At 40.0% G+C, this 11,902-nt stretch overlaps 1 non-coding gene across 1 annotated transcript; it reads right to left on the bottom strand.

The window, feature by feature from the left end:
• Nucleotides 1–994: 994 nt before the first annotated feature.
• Nucleotides 995–1,132, bottom strand: LOC127207822 (small nucleolar RNA SNORA48). The gene has a single exon (XR_007833021.1). It is a non-coding gene; the product is annotated as a small nucleolar RNA SNORA48 (small nucleolar RNA).
• Nucleotides 1,133–11,902: the final 10,770 nt, after the last annotated feature.

Here is an 11,902-nt window from a genome sequence, read left to right as displayed (position 1 = left end):
GGTCCCTGGCAGCTGCCCTGACCATGGACATCTTCGTGTTCGCTAGTGGTAATACGAGCCACAAACATTAATACCGACCTCTGACATTGCGTAGCCACAGACTCACACATGGTCCTCAGCGGCAGTTCAGACTGGGACCTCACCATGGTCCCAGGCAGCAGGGCTGGCCAGCAATGACAGGCTGCTTCTCTCCACCCTCGAGTCTTCTGTTCCATCTCTTCCATAATGTTCAAGCTCCTCCTGTTCTCTTTCTCTCCCATTTGACTGCCATATACTTGCTGGCCGCTGTTCTGCTTCTGGCCTGGGCGTATCCAGGCACCATTGCGCACTGAGCTAGACTTGAAGGAATGAAGCTTAACTGCGCAAGTGGCTTAGCAGGATCTCAATGCAGTGGTGCATGCAGGGGTGGGGCTAGGGAGTATAACGCCTTCTTTGAGATGGCTTCCAGTAAAACAGCTTTTTTTTTTTTTAATCGGGGGTCATAAGGGTTATATAAACCTTGGGGAGTGGGTAGGGGTTTTCAGAGTGTGTACATCATTGGCTGCGGCTGAGGTGCTGGGAATGCCTCATTTACATGAAGAGGAATTCCAGGTGCTAGCTGGACCTGTCCTTATAAGGATATAGGAAGTTTTAACCTGAAACCTGGCCACTAGGCTACAGGACTACATCAAGGGTGACATAAGTGGGGGCTCAAGGCTATGCACACCAGGGCATGCAGACCCAAAACAGGAAGGAAGTGATCCTTACTTCTGCTGGTCTCAAGATGAGATTTTGGGGGTCTGGACACATCTTGACCTCACTGACCCACACATGCTGTGATGGTTCCTGCTGCAGGCTGGATGACATTCTCCACCAGTGCCGCACGGTGTGGTGGTAAGCCGGTGTCTATGGCCCACCTGTGCCATGCTCACAGGTCTGTGGGTGGCATGGCAGTTTGCAGGTCGTAGTCTGTCTTCCTCCTTCTGTGCTATACTGCCTGGATTTGATTTGATTTTTATGTGTCCTAGGCATAAGACAGCTTTGGCCATCAAGCCAGGCATCAAGCGAGGAAGAACAAAGGACTGATATCTGCTCTGCGCCTGACTGATATAAGAACACCAACAAGGTATCTTTTTGCCCATTGCCAGGGGCCTCTCCTTCCTATATAGTCCAGGATCCAAGTCCCCAAACAAAGGTATTGCCAGCTTCTAGTGTGGGTCTTCTCACTGCAGCCTTATCAACCTAACCTTTCACTAGCATGGGCACAGCTGTGCCTGGAGGCTGATCCTAGGAGACTCCAGGTCTTTTCAAGTTGACAGTCAGTACTGTCACAGTCATCATCCCAAATACATCTGCAATGAACTATCCTGTCTACACTTTGTATCGTTCTACAAAATGCCTACATGAACACCTACCAATGACAGCACCTGTTTCATTTTTCTAGTTTGTTCTGTTACATCTTACATGTTTGCTACATGTTTTTATTTTCATCTGATTATTTAGCACTTACTGGGTGTCTAAAGTTTATAAATGTTACACATTACAATTATATTGTAACTGCTGCTGCTGCTGCTGCTGCTGCTGCTGGTGGTGGTGCTACTGGGCCGTTACTATGAAGTAGTCTTAATTTCTGCTAATGATTTTCTTAAGCTTATTTGGTCTGATACAATAGCTACAAAGGCTTTATCTGCTATTTGCCTCACATTCCTTCTTTCTATTACTTTTAAAGTTCTGTAATCTCCTGTTTAAATATTAAATATTGGTGCATTCTGGATTTACGTTTGTGCTGAGCTTGACAATCTTTAACACATGCATAACACTCAGATTTATATTTATGACCTCTTTAGGATTATTTGTATAATTCGATCTTAGACATTTATTATTCTAGTGTTTATAGTTATACACCAATTAATGCATACTCCTGAATTCTGTTGAAATTCCACAATGAGTCAGTACTTCATCTTTCTCTGCATTCTGAGAACATGGGGACAGTTTCACTCTACTTCTCTTTCGTTAATTAATATCAAGTATTTTCAATTGAGAAATCGTTTAAAATCCCAAAAACCTTATAGTTATTGCTCTCTGTGCACAGCCAGTACTCAACTAAATTTGCTTAAATGTTTTCTTTTTATTCTTCTTGGCATTTTCTTCATTATGGAATTTTTCTTCATCTAGCTAAAAGTCAAACATACAAAGCTCTTTAGCATATCCTTTTATGTAAGTCTGTTTTTCAGAAATCTTTAAGTTTAGCTTCTAAAGAGTAGATTTCCCTTATATTTTCAATGTGAAGGCTGTTTTCCCTAAACAGAGTTCTACACTTTTTGAGTTTAGTGTTTCAGACGAGGACATCCATTATCTTCCATAAAATGACTGGTGTAAACAAACAGCATTCCCTGAGCACTATGACTCATGCGCATGATGAACACACACCAGAGATTTCCTTCTGCTTACAAATTACTGAGAAATTCCGTGAAAAGCAAAAGTAGGATGCAATGAGCATCAACGCTCCCTCACAGCCATTTTCTTTGTGCTGACCAAGAAATCACTTGTGGTCCACAGCTGGGCTTCACAGAAGGAGAGCCTCTGTGTCTCTCAATGTTAATTCTTTCTTAAATGGCTGTTTCAAGATCTGTCTGGCCAATGGGTCATTTTCTCATTTTCATATACTACTTTGCAGCCCTCCTCATGCCACAGTTACCAATTCTTTTTTTTTTTTTTTTTTTCTTTCCCAGATAGTTGCAGGGCCTGTATCCTCTTTCCATTCCTTCTACACCTTCAGGACAGGCCCTTAAGGTTTTCTAGGCCCAAAATAAGTAGCAGCCTTAGCCTTTGCCTTTTCTTGGTCTGTGTCTGAAAATATAACCTCTCAGAGTTCCTATGCTCTTCTCTGTGTGCCAGCTGCCAGGAGTCCAGACTTAACTCCCGACTGTGGATGAAAGAGTACAGTTCCCACTAACCTGATCTGTCTGTTTGCTCTTCCTATTCTTCCCTTCTATTTGCCTTCCTTCCTTCCTTCTTTCCTTCCTTTTGTCATTTTATTGTTATCTTTTTACTGTCTAAGATTTTGAAGTTTCTTAAGTATTACATATTTTGATCATATTATTTCCCTTCCCCAACTTATCCCAGATTCCCCACCATCTCTCAACTGCATGTTGTCTCTGTCTCTCTATCTCTGTCTCTGTCTGTCTGTCTGTCTCTCTCTCTCTCTCTGTTTCTGTCTCTCTGTCTGTCTCTCTGTCTTATCTCTCTCTCTCTGGCTCTGGCTCTCTGACTCTCTCTCTGTCTTCTCTCTCTGTCTTTCTCTCTCTGTGTCTCTGTCTCTGTCTCTCTCTCTCAAAAGACAAAGAAACAAAATACAAAATTTAAAAAAGATACCAAAAAAGAAAGCACACACACAAAATTAAATCCATTTTGTGTTGGCCAACTATTCCTGGGCATGAGAGCTTTCCTAGAGTGTGATTGATAGACTCAGTATTATTCTAGTGGAGAAAGTTTATTTTCCCTTTCCTAGTAGGTGTAAATTGTGAATAGCTTCTTGGAGGGACTTTGTGTTAATTTACCCTTCTCACTACTGGGATTTTGTCTGGTTTGAGCTTGTGCAGGTCTTGTGTATGCTGACACAGGCTCTGTGAGTTCATATATGTATTGCCCTACTATATCTGGAAGACACTGTTTCTTTGAAGTTATCCACCATCTCTGGCTCTTACAGTCATGTGTATCCCCTTCTACATGGCTTCCAGAGCGTTGATAGGAGGGAGGGCTTTAGTCAAGGCATCCCATTGAGAGATGAACAATCCAAAGTCTTTACATCTGTGCATGTTGTCCACTTGTGGGTCTCTGTGTTAATTACCATCTGCAGCAAGAAGAAGCATCTCTATTAATGGCTGAATGGTGCACCAATCTATAGGAATAGGAATACGTCATTAGAAGTCATTTTAATACTGTGCTCATTTAGCAGAATAGTAGTATTAGGGTTTTCATGAGGGCCCATGACTTAGTCTTGGGTTCTTAGGTGCTTAAGCAGTGTTGGACTTCATTTCCTGGGTTTGGCCTTAAACCCAATTCTTAAAAGTGCTTGGTTATGCCCATAACATTTGTACCGCTATTGCAGTGAGCATATGTTGCAAACAGGTCATTGTTGTTGATTCCAGGGTTTGTAGCTGGGTGATATTGATGGTTAGTAGACAGCAGCAGAAACTGCCTTCCCTTTCCTGTGAGGTGAGAAGCTCCTTTACACAATCCTTTTCCTGTACTGGCATCTGTTCGTTAAGGTCTCTGAAATTTGGATCTTCACATGCAAACGCCAAATATTAGTTACAGATATATATATATATATATATATATATATATATATATATATATATATATATATCTATACCAGATACCATATATATACCAGATACGAAGCTGAGTTTTTTTTGTTTTTTGTTTTTGTTTTGTTTTGTTTTGTTTTTTACATTTTCTGGAGTAATTGGTTTTTGTTATTTCAAACAGTAAGCCTCATACTCTTGGTAATGCAAGGGGTTTGGGGAAAACAAGAAAAACTTATTGAGAAGGTGAGATGCAAGGGAACTCATGTGAAAACCTACCTTAATAAGCACAAATGCATGTAGCCGTGTTTTCAACTTGATAAATCTCATATTAAAAACTGTATTAGAATGTTAAGAGATTATGTTCCATAGCCTATCTAGAAGCATATCTAATGAAGAATAGATTACATTTATAGGGAAAAAAATCCACTGAGGACTGCCACTATTCTCCCAAAATAAGATAATTTTTTCAAGAAAACTTCTCAATATTCTAGAAAATTATTTTTGGCCATTTGTTAGCTGGATTTTTGTGTTTTTGTTTTTGTTTTTGTTTTTGTTGTTGTTGTTTTTGGTTCCACTCCTCAAATAATTAACCCCAGAATTAATATGTGACCCAGCAAATCTACCTCTACATACATATAAGAGAAAAGGGTACATATGTCCTTACAGAAATTTGCACATAGCTACATAAAGAAGCGTTGTTTATAACATAAAAAAGTGGAACAATCTACATGCCCATCTGTGGATAGCTAAATCTGAACATATAAATACAGTAGGCTATTGTTCAGCCATTGACAAGAGTGACAAGTATTGATACATACTAATTCTATATGAGGCTCAAACACATCATAAGAGAAGGAATAAAGAGACCAAATGTCATGGGATGGATAATCCACTTGATATGATATATCAAAATTATGTAGGTGAAAAGAAAGCATAGGAGGGCAGGAAATAAAGTGACTGGTAACTGGTGTGTATGGAGTGACAAAAACTGAATTCTAGACATACTGGCTAAATAACACCAAAAATATGTGAATAACCTTCCAACTAATTACTTCCACTTTTGGACTTCAAAAGCTCAGTGAAATTTTATTTAAAAAAACAAAACAAGACCAAAAAAAAAAAAAAAAAAAAAAAAAACTATTTGGTAATCATTATGCAGCATTCCCCACTAGGGGGTGCTGTTTCCATTATGAAATGTGCAAAGTTTATTATTTGGGGTGGAATTGATTTTATCCTTGCAACCCTCTTCCACACCCGCTGGTTCCTTTTGCATCTATTTTAGGTATAAACAATGGAAACAAACATACATTTTAATAATGGCTAAAAGAACGTGTGTTACATTTGAGTGTGTCTCTTAAAAAGGAGTTTATGAAGTGACTATCTAGTCAATATTTTTCTCCTTGAACACAAATCTTATGGGTGCATAATTAAGCCAGCATAAACAAACCACAAAATTAAAGAAAGGGTTAATGGAAGCAGTTGAAAGTCTCAAGTGAGACAGAGTAACAGAGCCCTCCATGTGTTCACATCTTTGGGGGAATTTCAAGTATTTCTTCATGACCACTGTAATTGATGGAACCTTGAAAGTGTATTTTTCAAAGCAGTATAAATCATCTATACAAATTAAAATGACTTTGTTAAAGTTCTTTTTTCATTTTTTATTAAAGCTCTCTACGAATGATACTTCTTATAGTTCTATCAGGAATAAAATAATGTGACCATCCTATCCTTGAATGTCTATGACCAGTGGCTTAAGAAGAATAACGTAGAGCCTGCCACGTACCCACAGGGTGGATTTCTTCCCAGCTCCAAACCCACAAAACACATGACTCTTCATGCAATGGGCATGCCCTCTCTCCACCAGCCAAAACAAAATCAAAAAGCAGGAGTGAAAGTCAGGCAGGGAAACACAAGCTCCAGAGTGAATCTCCATCACAACATTCCACTTAAAGGTTGCAATTACAGAGCAGTAAAACAAGGCTGGCTCCTGTAGAAAGCCAGCAGTCCCCATCTTCCACAAAACGGGACTGCGTGGAAAAGGAACACGCTGTTGAATTGCAAAGACCACACTGTGAAGAAAACCAGAAAGTGCTGGCTGCCGGCTCCTCTTGGAATCAGGAGGCAGCATTTCAACAGAGAAAAATGGTTTGGAAATACTTAAGAAACTACTCTCTCAGTAAACAATGTACATGGTATGTCATGCTCCTAAGTCCCTTCAGTTCCTCCTTTGTAAAAATAAACCACTACCGTCAAGGCTAGAATATATTGTTGCCCACAGGCTCAAGTATTCGAGGCTGTTTGACCTTGGGGGATGAGACCTAGCTGGAAAAAAGTAGTTCACTCCAAGAAAGACCTGGAAAGATGTCTCATATATGCAGATCACCTGCTTTCTCCAGCTACCATGAAGTGAGCAGCTGGCACATGCTGCTACTGCGTTGTTTTTCTGCCTCATCTCAGGCTCAGTGTAATGGGTTCAGTTAACCCACTGAAATGTCTGGAACTGGGATTCAAAACAAATGCTCATCCCTCTGAATGGTTACTCTAAGGTCTTTGTCATGCCATTGAAATAAGGACAAATGTAGAAAAGCAGTACCAGACTCTGCGGTCTCATTACCTGACACAGTGGCTCATAAGCTTTTAGAACTTGCTTGTGGGAGACATCTAGAAAAAGTTCAGAGGTTCAGGCATCCTGGAGTGTCATAAACAAAGCTTAACTGGGCAAATTGGACTAGAGCTGTGGATCTCAACCTGTGGGCCACAACTCCTTTTGGAGGATTCCTTACGATACCAAGTACCCTGCATATCAGCTATTTATATTACAATTTGCAGTAGTAATAATATTATAGTTATGAAGAAGCAATGAAATAATTTTATAGTTGGGGGCAGTCGTCACAATATGGGGAGCTGCATTAAAGTGTTGCAGCATTAGAAAGGTTGCAAACCACTGGACTAGGGGATGTTGTCTAGATTTTGTCATATCTTGAGAGTTTGTGCAAGGCACAAAACTTGTGCTTTTGTAAGAGAAGGGACACTGCTGAAGCTGAGGCTAAAGAAAGGCTTTTAGCTTTTAACTAGGACACTGAGCAAGGATAGATTGAGGATGTTTCAGGTATCAAAGAGATGCCATGCATCTAAATTTTACACCTTTAGGGTACCAAAGTGTAAATCCATTTAGGACTTTGCTTTAGGAGTGGAATACTGCCTTCGGGCAGGCATTATGCTCATATGGGGTGGCCTAGGAAGTTGTCTAACCTAAAATTTATCTCATCCAGTCTAGGCCACCCAGGTAGTCATTTCATCATGCTCAGCATCAGAGTCTATATGACAGGATGAGGAGAGAGGACAGCTCCAGAGTCGCATGGAGTGGAAGAGGACAGTGGAGGAGGAGCGGGCACTATTGGGCAAGGGGGAACATGGTCCTCTGCATGATGACTGACTGAGAAATCCCTAGCCACCTTCCTTTTCTTCTCCTTAATAAGTAGAATGAATATTCACATAGGACGGACCTATAGATAACCTCTTGGCCACATGGGAGTTCTGTGTGTATGACAATGGCGAGAAATATAAAATTATAATGGCCATTAGTTGATTTTAACCTGGACACTTTGTACCCCAAAGCACAGATAATATAGATGAGCCTGATATGTTCACTTCACATGGTTTTCAGAACTAAGGTTGCAGAATTCAAGGTCTACAGCTTGTCAGCTTTTATCTGTAGCCCGTGTTGGCATGGTAGAGTGGGTGTGCATCCCAGAATGAGTATGGAGAAGGAAAGGATGGCCATGGTTACTAGGAAACAAATGATGGGCTAGGCATAAGGGTGCACACTGCTAATCCCAGCACTCAGTCAGCAAAGGCAGACAGATTTCTATGAGTTCTAAGCCAGCCTAGTCCACACCTGTCTCAAAAAGAAAAAGAAGAAGAAGAACAAGAAGAAGAAGAAGAAGAAGAAGAAGAAGAAGAAGAAGAAGAAAGAAGAAGAGGAAGAAGAGGAAGAAGAAGAAGAAGGAAAGAAAAAAGAAAAAGTATTTTCTCCTTATAAGTGATGACGACAATAACAACAAAAAAGAACAGTTAAACAAAGACTAAAACAATATAGAGAGATAAAAATCTCTCTATATTGAGGCCATGACTATTTACAAAAGATAATAGAAGAGTTTAGAGAGATGGAGAGATGACTCTGTTGTTAAGAGTGCAGTGTTCTTGCTCTTGTTTGCCTTTCAGCAGCTACCGGGCAGCTCATAACTGTTTGTAAATCCAGTTCCAGTGGAGCCAGTGCCCTCTCTTGGTCTCTACCTGCACTACACACATGCTGCACACACATCCATTCAAGCAATCAAACACATACAGTAAAAAATAAGTAATTTTGTTTAAAATGGTAGGAGTAAAAATTTAGGACTCAAAAGCTTTAGAACTTTAAAAGCTGATTGTGCTTGTTTGAAAGCATCTTCTTAGATGTCTATAAAACTATTTTAGTGGAAACTTGATACTCCATCTTTGTCATTCCTGACGACTCCTTTCGTAACTTTTAACTGACTGCTTGTGGGCAAGCTTGGTCAGGCCATGTGATCTTTCTTAGTGGACTGAAGCTACCTATTGCCAATAAAAGGGTGCCACCTTCGGAGCAGCAACCATGAAAATGTACCCTTTGGGACTGCATTTGCTTACACCATGCTTAACTAAACCGAGCAGTAAAATTAATTAACACAAATAATAATGAATTGATTTTCCATTTCAGTCAAACTAGTCTCTTAGATAAAATTGTCTCTTTCCAGGATTTTTTTTTTTTTTTTTAAGTTTCAGGAAACATGAAAAAAAGGATTTCTCCATCATTTAACTCCTTGAAAATGGAACATTACATTGTTGGAGACTGGCTTTAATGACTAGACTGGAGACCAAACAAATAACCAGACATAATTAAATGACCTTAGTATGCAATTAGCATTAGGAAAAAGCTTTTTATAGTTTTTAGAATGTTGCCCTGAGGCTGTTTCTTCTTTGGGAGGGCTTTCCGCTCTACCCAACTGTGAGTGAACATTCTCGGTAGCTATAGGAGAAAGAATTATCTATCACACACTTGTGCTCGTGTGAAACTCATAGACGTGAGTGTGTATACATCTGGAGAGAAATCTTTTAGAAGTTAGAGACCATGTAGAAGTCAACATAGAGGACCTGGAAATATTTGGGTACTTGAAGTTGGCCAGCTAATGTAATCAATGTTGATTTTCTGGTAACATTAAAGTCACACATCCTGGGATGCCATTGTTCCCAGGAAAAAGGTTTGTCACCCAAATTACAACTGCAGCGTAATGCTGTCTCACGCTTTGAACCAGGAAAAAATTTTAAATAATATACCTTTGAATTACACATACTTGAATAGCTCTTACTTGAAATTTCAAAGAAGAAACCTAATGAAGGTATGAAAAAAATCCCATTTTCTGGGCCAAGCAACCATAAACCTGAGCAAAGCCACATAATTTTTTTTTTCCAAGTTAAAAGTTCTAGAATATAACTGGGCTATATTTTACATGTATTCCCAAATTAGACTTTGAAATTATACAACTCAGAAGTATGTATATAATTATATCTATCCACTTCCACAATTAGGGGTTTAAAATATGCTGTATATATAGGTGTAATGTATGCATATATATATATATATATAACATAAATATATTAAAAAACAATTAGTTCCTTGATGCTTGCTTCTGGCTTTCCAGATGGTTATTCTGGAGAAGGAGACTGCAATTCCTTCTTAAAAAGAATAAATTCTAGACTCTCAAAAATTCAATTATTAAAAAAATATTTTGAGCATAAAGAAACATTATACATTCTTATTATTTTGTTTATATTGATATTTGTTTATTGCAAAGTAATTTTTCCAGACATACAAGGAAAGTAAAAGATAAACAGAAAACATACAAAAAAAGTACTGCTTCAAGAGCTGCGACTTAGACACACCGTATACAAGCTCAACATGCAGGGAACAGGGTAGAGACTCATTCCAATGGGATAGACAGCAATCCAATCAATGATGCCAATAAAAACTTTGGAAATAAGGCCAGGTGGACGCCTTTAATCCCAGCACTTGGGAGGCAGAGGCAGGTGGCTCTCAGTAAGTTGGAGGCCAGCCTGGTCTACAGAGTGAGTTCCAGGGCAGCAAGAGCTACACAGAAAAACCCTGTCTTGAAAAACCAAACCAAAAAAAAAAAAAAAAACAACAACAACAACAACAAACCCAACCTCTGGAAATCAAAGGTTGGTAAATCTCCAGGCAGCAATGTGTTTGTATTTTGTCACACATCACAGTGCTGGCAAGATGACTTACTGTAACTGCGGGGAGGCTGCTGCATGGAACAGCCGCTTTCACGCTTTGCCGTCTACATCGCTGCCTTGAGGTAGTTCTATTGGCATCATCTTTGCTGTAGTAGGACTGTATACGACAGAAAGCACGGCAGGTCCCTGGGGTCCGCGACATGTTCCAATGAATAACTGCAGAGGGAAAAGGTTCGTCAAATACGATACTCAGTGTCTCAGAAGTGATGGGGTCAGGGGACAACTCACAGCGGCTACCTAATGTGACAGCACCTTTGAGGGAAACGCGTTCATATTCTGAGAAATTTGGCTCAGCTACTGCTGGAGTCGCTTAAGTCAACCCAGTGGCTACTAACATTCCCTTCTCTCACTTAGTCACATAGGGTGGCTGCTTCCTGTGCTTGTTACCAGAAGCATCTGCAGGTTGAAGGAACATGGTAAAGATACGAATTAGATCTCCAGTTCTACCTCAGAGGTAGTGAATCAGAGATTGGAAGAAGAGTCACAGTGTGTGTTCAGTAGAGTGGACTGACGACATTTTACATACCTTCACACCCAATCACATTTCTCTCTCTCCAGTAAAGATTTCCTAGGCCTAGAAACATGATACTATTGGTGTTAAATTACCAGTTTTATTAGTATTACTGGCTAGCTATCAATTAAGACACTGACACTTGTTATGTTTTAAAGTAGCCTTAGCTAACCTAGGGCAGGGCAGATATCAATCCTCTAATCTATTTTCCATAGTGGGGCAGGTATGGGATCCCTGCCCCAATCCTATACCATCTGGTTCAAATAACTTCTATCAAGCTACCTCCCATCCATAATCCCAAATACTTGCTAATGTTCTTCATATGGGTCGAATCTCCATCCATGCCTGTCATGTGCTTCTCTTCCATCTAATCCATGGCGGCCTTCTTCTCCTCCTCTTGGGACCCTCTCCTCCTCTCGGGACCCTCTCCTCCTCATGGTGTTCTTTCCTCTTCTCCCTAGAATTCCTCTCTCTCTCTCTCTCTCTCTCTCTCTCTCTCTCTCTCTCTCTCTCTCTCTCTCTCTCTCTCTCCTCACCTTAACCACACCTCTATCTCCTCTGCCCTGCGCAGGTGGGATGGCTTTTTATGAATCAAAAGGTGGGTCACAGAGACAGCAAGAAGTAATTAGCATCAAAATACATTACACCATCCCCTAACATGATACTCCATCTGTGACTTCCCAGATCATATGTATTGTAACACAAAAATTTAATATATTTTTTTTTGGGGGGGGGGGGCTGGAGCTCTCTTGAAATCCAAGAT

This window comes from Acomys russatus, chromosome 24 (assembly GCF_903995435.1).
Source record: "Acomys russatus chromosome 24, mAcoRus1.1, whole genome shotgun sequence".
Taxonomy (NCBI): domain Eukaryota; kingdom Metazoa; phylum Chordata; class Mammalia; order Rodentia; family Muridae; genus Acomys; species Acomys russatus.
Note: the sequence above shows the minus strand (reverse complement) of the source record. Positions and strands in the feature narration are given on the sequence as shown.